Source organism: Lampetra fluviatilis, chromosome 3 (assembly GCF_964198595.1).
Source record: "Lampetra fluviatilis chromosome 3, kcLamFluv1.1, whole genome shotgun sequence".
Taxonomy (NCBI): domain Eukaryota; kingdom Metazoa; phylum Chordata; class Hyperoartia; order Petromyzontiformes; family Petromyzontidae; genus Lampetra; species Lampetra fluviatilis.
This window is the reverse complement of record NC_136277.1, coordinates 10580239-10589042: the sequence shown is the minus strand read 5'-3', so window position 1 is coordinate 10589042 and position 8804 is coordinate 10580239.

Here is an 8804-nt window from a genome sequence, read left to right as displayed (position 1 = left end):
AATAAAAAATGAGAAAAAATAATAGAAATAATAAAATAAAAATAATAAATCACGATTTTACGGAAAAAAACCTAAGAATATGAATCCTTGCAGTCAGTCACGAAAGCTTCAAATCTAGAAAAGCGCGGGAAAAGACACACGCGGCGAAGCGCGCGCCACCCACGCCCCGCCCCTCCCCCCCGCCCCGCCCCTCCCCCCGCTCCGTCCATATTCGATACCGCGGCGTGAAAGGTGGCAGCGTTTTCGTATTCGCCTCACCAAGTTGGTTTCACACAACAACAACAAAAACACCACCAAACAAAAACAATTCCATCGCATTTGTTGTAATTGCGTGTACGTGTGTGTTTGTTTTGTTTGTTTTGCAGTTGCCCTTTAAACTGTTGTTATATAATCGCGTACCCCCAACTGAGGGTTGAATTTGTGAGGCGTTAACTCGTTGACGACGACGATGACGAAGATGGCGGTGGTCGTGGCGCCAAACGTCACCGCTTGCAAGTCGGGGAAGAAGCGGAGGAAGGAGAACTTTGAGGCGAAGATAACATTGGAACCTGTGAGAAGGAAGAGGAAGACGACGTACAAGATGGGGGAGAGGCGGACCAGGGCTAGGGCGCTAATTTGTCATAATTTGCTCGAGGCGGCCATCCAAAGGACCAGAGCCGAGCTGATTGGTAACTACGTGGAGACGTCCAAGGGAGGAGGAGGGAAAGGATTTCAAGGACGTGGTGAGCAAAGAGATGGAAGTGATGTGCCAATAAAACGTGGTAGTGGTGGACATGGTGGAAGAAACAGAAGAAGAGGGCATTTAGGTCGTGTAATTGGAAGAGGTGGGAAAGTAAATGGTGGTGGTGGATCACGCAGAGGTCGTGGTGGTGGTGGTGATATCCCCACAGGAGAAGGTGCTGGACGTTGTTTACCAACAGAACAAGAAGAATGTGGAGTCTCGAGTACAAAACAAAATTGCGGTGTTAGTCAGAGAAGAAGAGGAGGACAAGCGGGAAAGATGCCGGGTCGCTACCTGACCGTCGATTTGGAGGACTTCCAGTTGAATGGGAAGCGTCGTCGTCCCTCCTGCGATGGCTGCAGGATCACTGTGTTAGCCGACGTCCACCGAGACCCCGAGCAAGATGAGGCGGATGGAGGATTTGTTGACGGTGGTGGTGGAGGTGGTGGCGATGACGAGGATGGTGAGGGGAAGAGGCAGCTGATGGACAATGGGGGTGGAGGTGGTGATGACGAGGACGGTGAGAGGAAGAGGCAGCTGATGGACAATGGGGGTGGAGGTGGAGGAGGTGATGATGATGACAATGAGAGTAAGAAGAAGAGGCAGCTGATGGACAATGTGGGTGGAGGAGGTGATGACGAGGACGGTGAGGGGAAGAGGCAGCTGATGGACAATGGGGGTGGAGGAGGTGATGACGAGGACGGTGAGGGGAAGAGGCAGCTGATGGACAATGGGGGTGGAGGTGGTGATGACGAGGACGGTGAGGGGAAGAGGCAGCTGATGGACAATGGGGGTGGAGGAGGTGATGACGAGGACGGTGAGGGGAAGAGGCAGCTGATGGACAATGGGGGTGGAGGTGGTGATGACGAGGACGGTGAGGGGAAGAGGCAGCTGATGGACAATGGGGGTGGAGGTGGTGATGATGATGACAATGAGAGTAACAAGAAGAGGCGGCTGATGGACAAATGGAGGGGTGGTGGTGGAGGAGGTGATGACGAGAACAGTGAGAGGAAGAAGAAGAAGAAGAAGACGAAGAAGAAGAAAAAGAAGAAGAACAAGAAGAGGCAGCTGATGGACAATGGGGGTGGAGGAGGTGATGACGAGGATGGTGAGGGGAAGAGGCAGCTGATGGACAATGGGGGTGGAGGTGGTGATGATGATGACAGTGAGAGGAAGAAGAAGAGGCGGCTGATGGACAAATGGGGTGGTGGTGGTGGAGGAGGTGGTGATGATGATGATGACAGTGAGAGGAAGATGAAGAGGCAGCTGATAGACAAATGGGGTGATGGTGGAGGAGGTGGTGATGATGATGACAGTGATAGGAAGAAGAAGAGGCGGCTGATAGACGATGGGGGTGGTAGTGGTGATGATGGTGGTGGTGCAGGAGGAGGTAGTCGTGATGGAGGAGTGGATTGTGGTGGTGCTGGTGGTTTAGAGGCTGATGGTAATTTACTTGCCGGTGGTGCCCTGGGTGGTGTTTCCGTGGGTGGTACACGGGGAGGCACTGGTGTTGTTAGAGGTGGAGAGGGTGTTACGATTGGTGGTGGTGTAGTTGTTAATAATGGAAATAGTAGTGACAGTGAGGGTGGTAGCGTTTTGGCTCCGAGTGGAGGAAATTGTAACGTGGGTGGTGGTGGCAATGGTGGCACTGTTGCTGCAAATGACAGCAGCACTGATTCTGTGGTTGGTGGTATTAGTGGTTATGTGGTTAGTGGCAGTGATGGTTCTATCGTTGATAGTGGTAATGTCGGTGAAGTCAGAGGTAGAGGTGAGGAGTGTTTTCCTGTATATAGTAAGAATGGAGTAGATGGTGATGTGGAAGGTGGTTGTGGTGCTATGGGTTCTGTTCGTGGACATAATCTATATGTGCTTGAAGTCGGTAAGGGAACGGATGCCCATAGGGACGGTGATGGTTTGTTAGTTAATGCAGTTGGTAATGCTATCGCTAGTGGAAGTAGTGGTGGTTGCGTGGTTAAAGGCAGCGGTGGTGCTTTAGTTAAGGCTAACAGGGGTCGGGGTGGTCGCGGTAGTCGAGGCGGTGGTAGGGGTGGCGTCGGTGGAAAACGGGCTCGGAGTGGGCCTGCTCTCTCTGATGAACAGTTGCAGATCACCCCGGAGATAGACATCGAGCCGCTGTGGATGGCCAGCCTGCTGGGCCACAGCGACGCTGAAGTGATGCTGAACACCCTCTTCCTCATCAACAGCATCTACTTCAGGCTGGTGACGATGCGCGAGCACGTCAACATGCTCTGGGGCGACGTGCAGTGCCACATGGGCACACAGAGTGACTGCTATCTGCAGTATCGGCCACTTGTGGAAAAGTGTGTGGTACCGCCGCTAAGCTCCATTTTTTGCACGACACGATTTGTAATTTCCAACCCTTTGTAAATGTGTACGGCTTAACGGATGTTTCACCTTGCCAGTCAGTGTGAGTCGCTGATGGGTAGGGCCCAGGATTGGTTGAGATATTACTCGCCGACTGATGGCTGGGAATCTAACTCAGACCACTGGTTCATAATGCAGTACACTCGCCACTGAACCACAGCTCCACCCTTCACGACATAATTCGTTAAATTATTTACCACCATCTACTAAGACAGTTTTTCATAATCCCATTTTAAAGTCTGGAACTCCCTTCCCCCAGCCATTTGTGGTCTTAAACCTGTGCCCTTTATTAAATCCAGATTCAAGAATTCCCTTTTTTCCCTCTGCCTGTTGGAGAATTGGCCACCAATACCCATATTCAGGCATGGCATGGTCCGGTTTGAGTAAATACAATCCTTTAACTGGCCCTCAATCCAATCCCTCTATAAAATAAATAGGCTTATTTTTATGGACAGCATTTTAAGATGTCGGATTTACACAATTTGATTTTAATGTCATTTTGCAATATTGTGGTGTTGAAGATGCACTACAGTGTTCATGGCTATAACTTGCCTAAAAGATCAATGAAAAACCGGCAAGATGTGTTTGGAGGCCACATTCTGCTAATGCGACTCGTTAAGTTGAAACTGGTCCAGAATTTGCCTGCTATGTCAAATGCTACTTGGATAATTTTTACTAAAAGACCCAGAAGCTGATGGAATGAAATTTATTTTTTGGCAATGAACGTTGATGTGTTATCCACAGTTCACCAAGCCATACATTTTGTATTGCTATAATGTGTGCTTTGTAGAGCAAAATGAATATAAGGAGACATCAGAAGTATGATAACTTGGGATGTGTTGGGGGGCCTCTTTCATTGACATAATTAACTGATTGGTGTCAATGTGACCCACTAAATTTAGGAAAAGGTTCTATCTTTGGTGTTTTGGTTAGCACAGCAGTTGCAATAATGGATACTTAAATCCCCAGCCTCTGTCCGCCCAGCAGTATAAATGGGTAGATCACAGTCACTTGGAAGATCATGTGTGATGGGGTAAGGTATGTGTACTCTCATCTCTTCCAAGATCTGACGATTGTGGAAGAGTAGGCCTCTTCCAGCATTGGCGTGAGTAAGACATTGCAGGGTTGCACCTTGACCTTTTATTCAGCACGAAGGAAGAGGTTCCCCACCCTTGGTTTACACTGCGATTGTGATTTTGTTCTCAGAGACCACCCGAATGCAGAAAATGACTCTGCGCTACCAAAAATATTTGCCAATGTCGAGCGCTCGGATAGGTGCCCGGTTCAACTGTACTTGTTATACAGCAATCACCGGCCCGAGAAAATGTGCGTTCCCGACGCCCCGTTCTATCTGTCAGTCAACACGAGCAGGGGCGTGGTTTCCACGTTGTTTAAATCCGAGAAGTTGCGCATGATCAAGCTGAAGTGCCTCTGGAAAAACCTGGCCAAGATTCTCAACGTCTCGATGAGTGGAGAGGTGGCACCGCCACAGGAACAGCAGCAGTTTCCCTCGAAGCAATTTTCCGTCGTCTCTGGTAATGATGCGGCAAGGGCGGTTTGGCGGTCAAAAGTGTTGAGAGACTGGCTCCCCTGCCCAGTGTTAATTTATCCAAAATAAATGTGTTGTCTTAGTCTAGTTGACAATCTGAGGAATTATAGGGAAGTCTTAGTCTGGTGATGTCATGCATGTCATTCTTTTTAGTGGATTTGACTAAAGCAGTCAAGGTGTAGACCACTCTAAATAGATTTTTGCACTACAGTCTCTGTGAACTTGGGATTTCTGTTGTTGGTTCAGGACCACCAATGCTCACGAGCGCTGCTTCCTTGCTCAATTGAGCAGGGAGATAGTGTGGCCGAGAATGACGGTGACGAAACGACCAAAATACACTGCCTCGGCTTTTAGCCCCACTGTTGACGATAGAGACATTGGTTTGCATAAAAAATTGGATCAAAGGAAACATTCACCAATGTGTGCATCAGCCCTTGGATGATTGACATGCATTAAGAAGTAATTGTCACCATACCTTGCAATTGGTGAGTATGCAACCCCATTGGCAGTCCTGAACCCACTTAATATTCCACATACTTTTGTTTTTGGGACCAGACACGCCATACGATGACCATTGAACTCACGAGACTCGTGCTTGTTTTATTGAGTTGTCTATCCTCACACTAGAATTTAAAGTTGGGATCTTCTAATTGTTAATCAAGGGCTTTGCTTCAGAATTTAAATACCAATATACATTAAGAAAATACTGTCATTTATTTTCCCATAAAAGCCACTGAGTTTTAAATACATTTGTTTTCAAGACTCCCGCTTGGGATATTTGGACAATTTTAAGAGTATTTTACGTGGTGGAGGAATCCGAAGATCCTGGAATAAAACTGTGCATGTGAGGATATAATAAATGTACATATACAGTAGCTGGGTCATCAGCCTATTTGCTGTACTACCATATACTGGCGACTGTAGCTCTTCAGGCTGGGAGTGTGAAATGTTTTCATTTGCCAAATTAATACATAAGGTTGCACTTATTACACAAAGTGCTTGCCACTAATGAACCACAATAACTTTCTGTTCTCGTCAAGGAGCATAAACCATCACAAACTCCGGTTTATTCTCGCAGTGGCTTTTGACTAACCATCGAACAAAGATGGTCACCGCATCACGCGTTTTTAGATGCGCATTTGTGGCCATCTGGAATGCTCTAACGGTATTAGGAAACCACTGGAGCTATGCACTTTCAAATGTAGACTAGAAACGAAATTCCATAGAAATGTTTTTTTGTTTTAACTTTTTTTTCCTTTCTCTGCACCTACAATTAGCACGGTTGGTTACTTTCGTTGCGAAAGAGGTTCAACATACATACAGAAACTTGTAATGTGCTGGATTACAGCACGTTGCAGAGTCAAGTGTATCACGTGACTTTATTTCAAAATACGTTATATAAAAAAATTCATTTATTTTTTGCAACATCCGGAGTGAGCTGACGAGAGCTTTGAAGGCTAATGTTTGTGAATGATGTGCTTTGTACGTGCAGGTGACCAACATACCTTGGCAATGTGTGGAGTTCATGAAAAGCAAGATCAGGCTGTCACCTTGTGCTCAAAATCCACCCCCCAGAAACTCTTCCAGCAAAACAAACTTCCAAGCGTCAGATGTATTGTTCCTACATCCACCACTACCACCGGTAATGCCTGTATTTTATCCTTTTAATTGGTATTCACATAATGTGTCCATGCATATGTGTGTGAGGCTTAGGTTTTGGATTCTAAAATCAGTTTTTAAGGACAATTTCAGTTCTGATTTCTGGAATATTTACATTATATAATAATTGAATGCTTCTTTGTGCTAAAAAGGTGCCTTTAACACCATTTTTGCCGGGAAAAGCGCAGATGTATTGTCACTGAGGTGGTGTCACATTGCGAGAATAACATAGCATGCAAACAGATTGATTGAATTGAAAATATAATTTGTGCGTTTCTCTCGGGTTGTAGGTCTCATGAAAGTGGGTTGGGTTGGTTTGTGCGTAAGATGTCGTTGAATCGGGTTTGGGTTGGGTTAGGTAGTCAGACCTGATTCGATTTCTGGACTTGTACAGTGATGACAACTGGTATATGAACTTTATATAGCCATTAGGTTGACTTAGCATAACATAAGTAGTGTGTGGTGTGGTTAGTATTACTTGGGTAGACAAGTTAGTGGTTGGATGTGGTGCAGCAATACCACCCCATCATGTGCCTACTAGGTGCTTACAAACAGCGATGGGTATTATTTGTGATGTTTCCATTGTAACAGGACTCGGGGCCAAGAACAGTCTGTTATGGGATCAGCAGTAAGGCTCAGATCTGTGTCCCCACAGTTAATGATTTGGCTTCTCCCACTCTGTCACCTTCCATTGACTCCCTCTGCCTACCCTTCATAGTTGAGGGTTGTAATTGGGAAACAATCTTTAAAATATATTTAACACGGGCTTAGTTTAGGTTCATTTACATTTTTTAGGTAAACCACTCCTTCACCAACCCACATTGCTGGTCAATGTGGGTTGGTGAAGGGGGAGACCCAAGACTGGTTAAGACATCACCATCACTTGATGTAAGTCCTGGTGGTAATCAAACTCAAGTTGCTGGGTCCATAGCCTTGTGCACTAACCACTTCACCACTGCTTCGCCCTGGCTTAGGTTAGCCTACACTCAATTCTTATATAAGCGTTCTTCACTAATTTTCTGAGAGGGACCACTTGTGGATAAGGCATCAGTGTGAGGGTCGCCACAAATTTGAAACCATTGGGTTTCACAGAATGAAGGGGTGTTTTCACATTTGTGTATTGTTGGAGGCCACACGTCAGGGGTCCACTAAAGGCCATCGGGTCGCCAATGGTCCGCGGGCCTTGCAATAAAGAACACTGCCATTTATGTAATTTTAAGTCGTGTATGTTTACCAATAACACGGTGGGCAACGTTTTTGGGTTTAGATCACGTTATTTATAAATGTGTCGTAACCCTCCACCACCCGACACGGCCAATGAGTAAAAAAGTGTCACGTTGACAAAAGACAAATAGTTCACTGCTTTAGCTCACCGGTGTGTTGAAGCATGAAACCACAACATTTACAATTTTTGAGTACGACGTTTCTCTGGTAATTGCATCCAGCATCATCGGGCAATGATTTGGCTTATCCCACTCTGTATGGGTTGATTATGAATAATATTGGTCGCGAAAGCCTACGTGTTAAACGGTGGGCAAGTATGACGAAGCACTTTGAATGGCATCCTTTGCACGAAATAGTGCTATAGAAAGAAATAATTGATTGATATAGAAATAAAGACTTAAGAGATGTCACTGATTGTCAAATAGATGTTATGATTTCGCTTCTCGGGTCGGATTGAATCCTTTGTAAGAATTTGGGCTGAGTGGAAATGTAGATTTCTTTCTCTTCATGGAACCGAAATACTAATTGAAAATGATAATAATTGAACTGCAATGTGAGAATCCACATGCTGGGAGTAACTCGTTTAAAGATGTGTTTGAATGTTACTTAAAAAATGCGGCTTTGAAACAATGTTACCCGTAACAATAGTATATATGTTTGTTGAACTTCCTTGGCACCGTATGTGTAGCCGAGGTGCAGGATATTTTATACATTAAATTACTTAATGATTGTGACATGGACAAAGTGCCCTTACAACAGGTTTATAAGAAAATATTTGATATCACATTTTCATTATCTCATGATTGCATGGGATGAGATCACATGAGTTTAATACAACATTTCAAGAAAAAACTGAAGATAAAACAGCAGCTAAGTGTGCAATGTGCTGAAGAAAAACCGTAACATGGATTTATATTCGTCACTGTTCTAGTGACGAATTGGCATGTTCTGTTAACGTGACAACTAGTTGGCAGTGTCGGGTGGTGGCGGGTTTTAACGATACATTTATATATTTATGCGGTCTAACCCAAAAAACCTTTATTATGGATTTCCTTGTCTGCCTCAATTTATTTACTAGCTGAATAAATTTTTTTACCGTTCTTAACACGTATAACAGGCCACGACAATTCAAAGGCTACAGTAAGTCGTGGCAATGTCTTATGTGCCTCATTAAGCACAGGAGTGGTTGAGCTATGCCAAGAGCACAGCATTAGCGTGGTTATCTTGGAGTCTGACATAGTTCAGTAACAGGAAGTGTTAGATAGC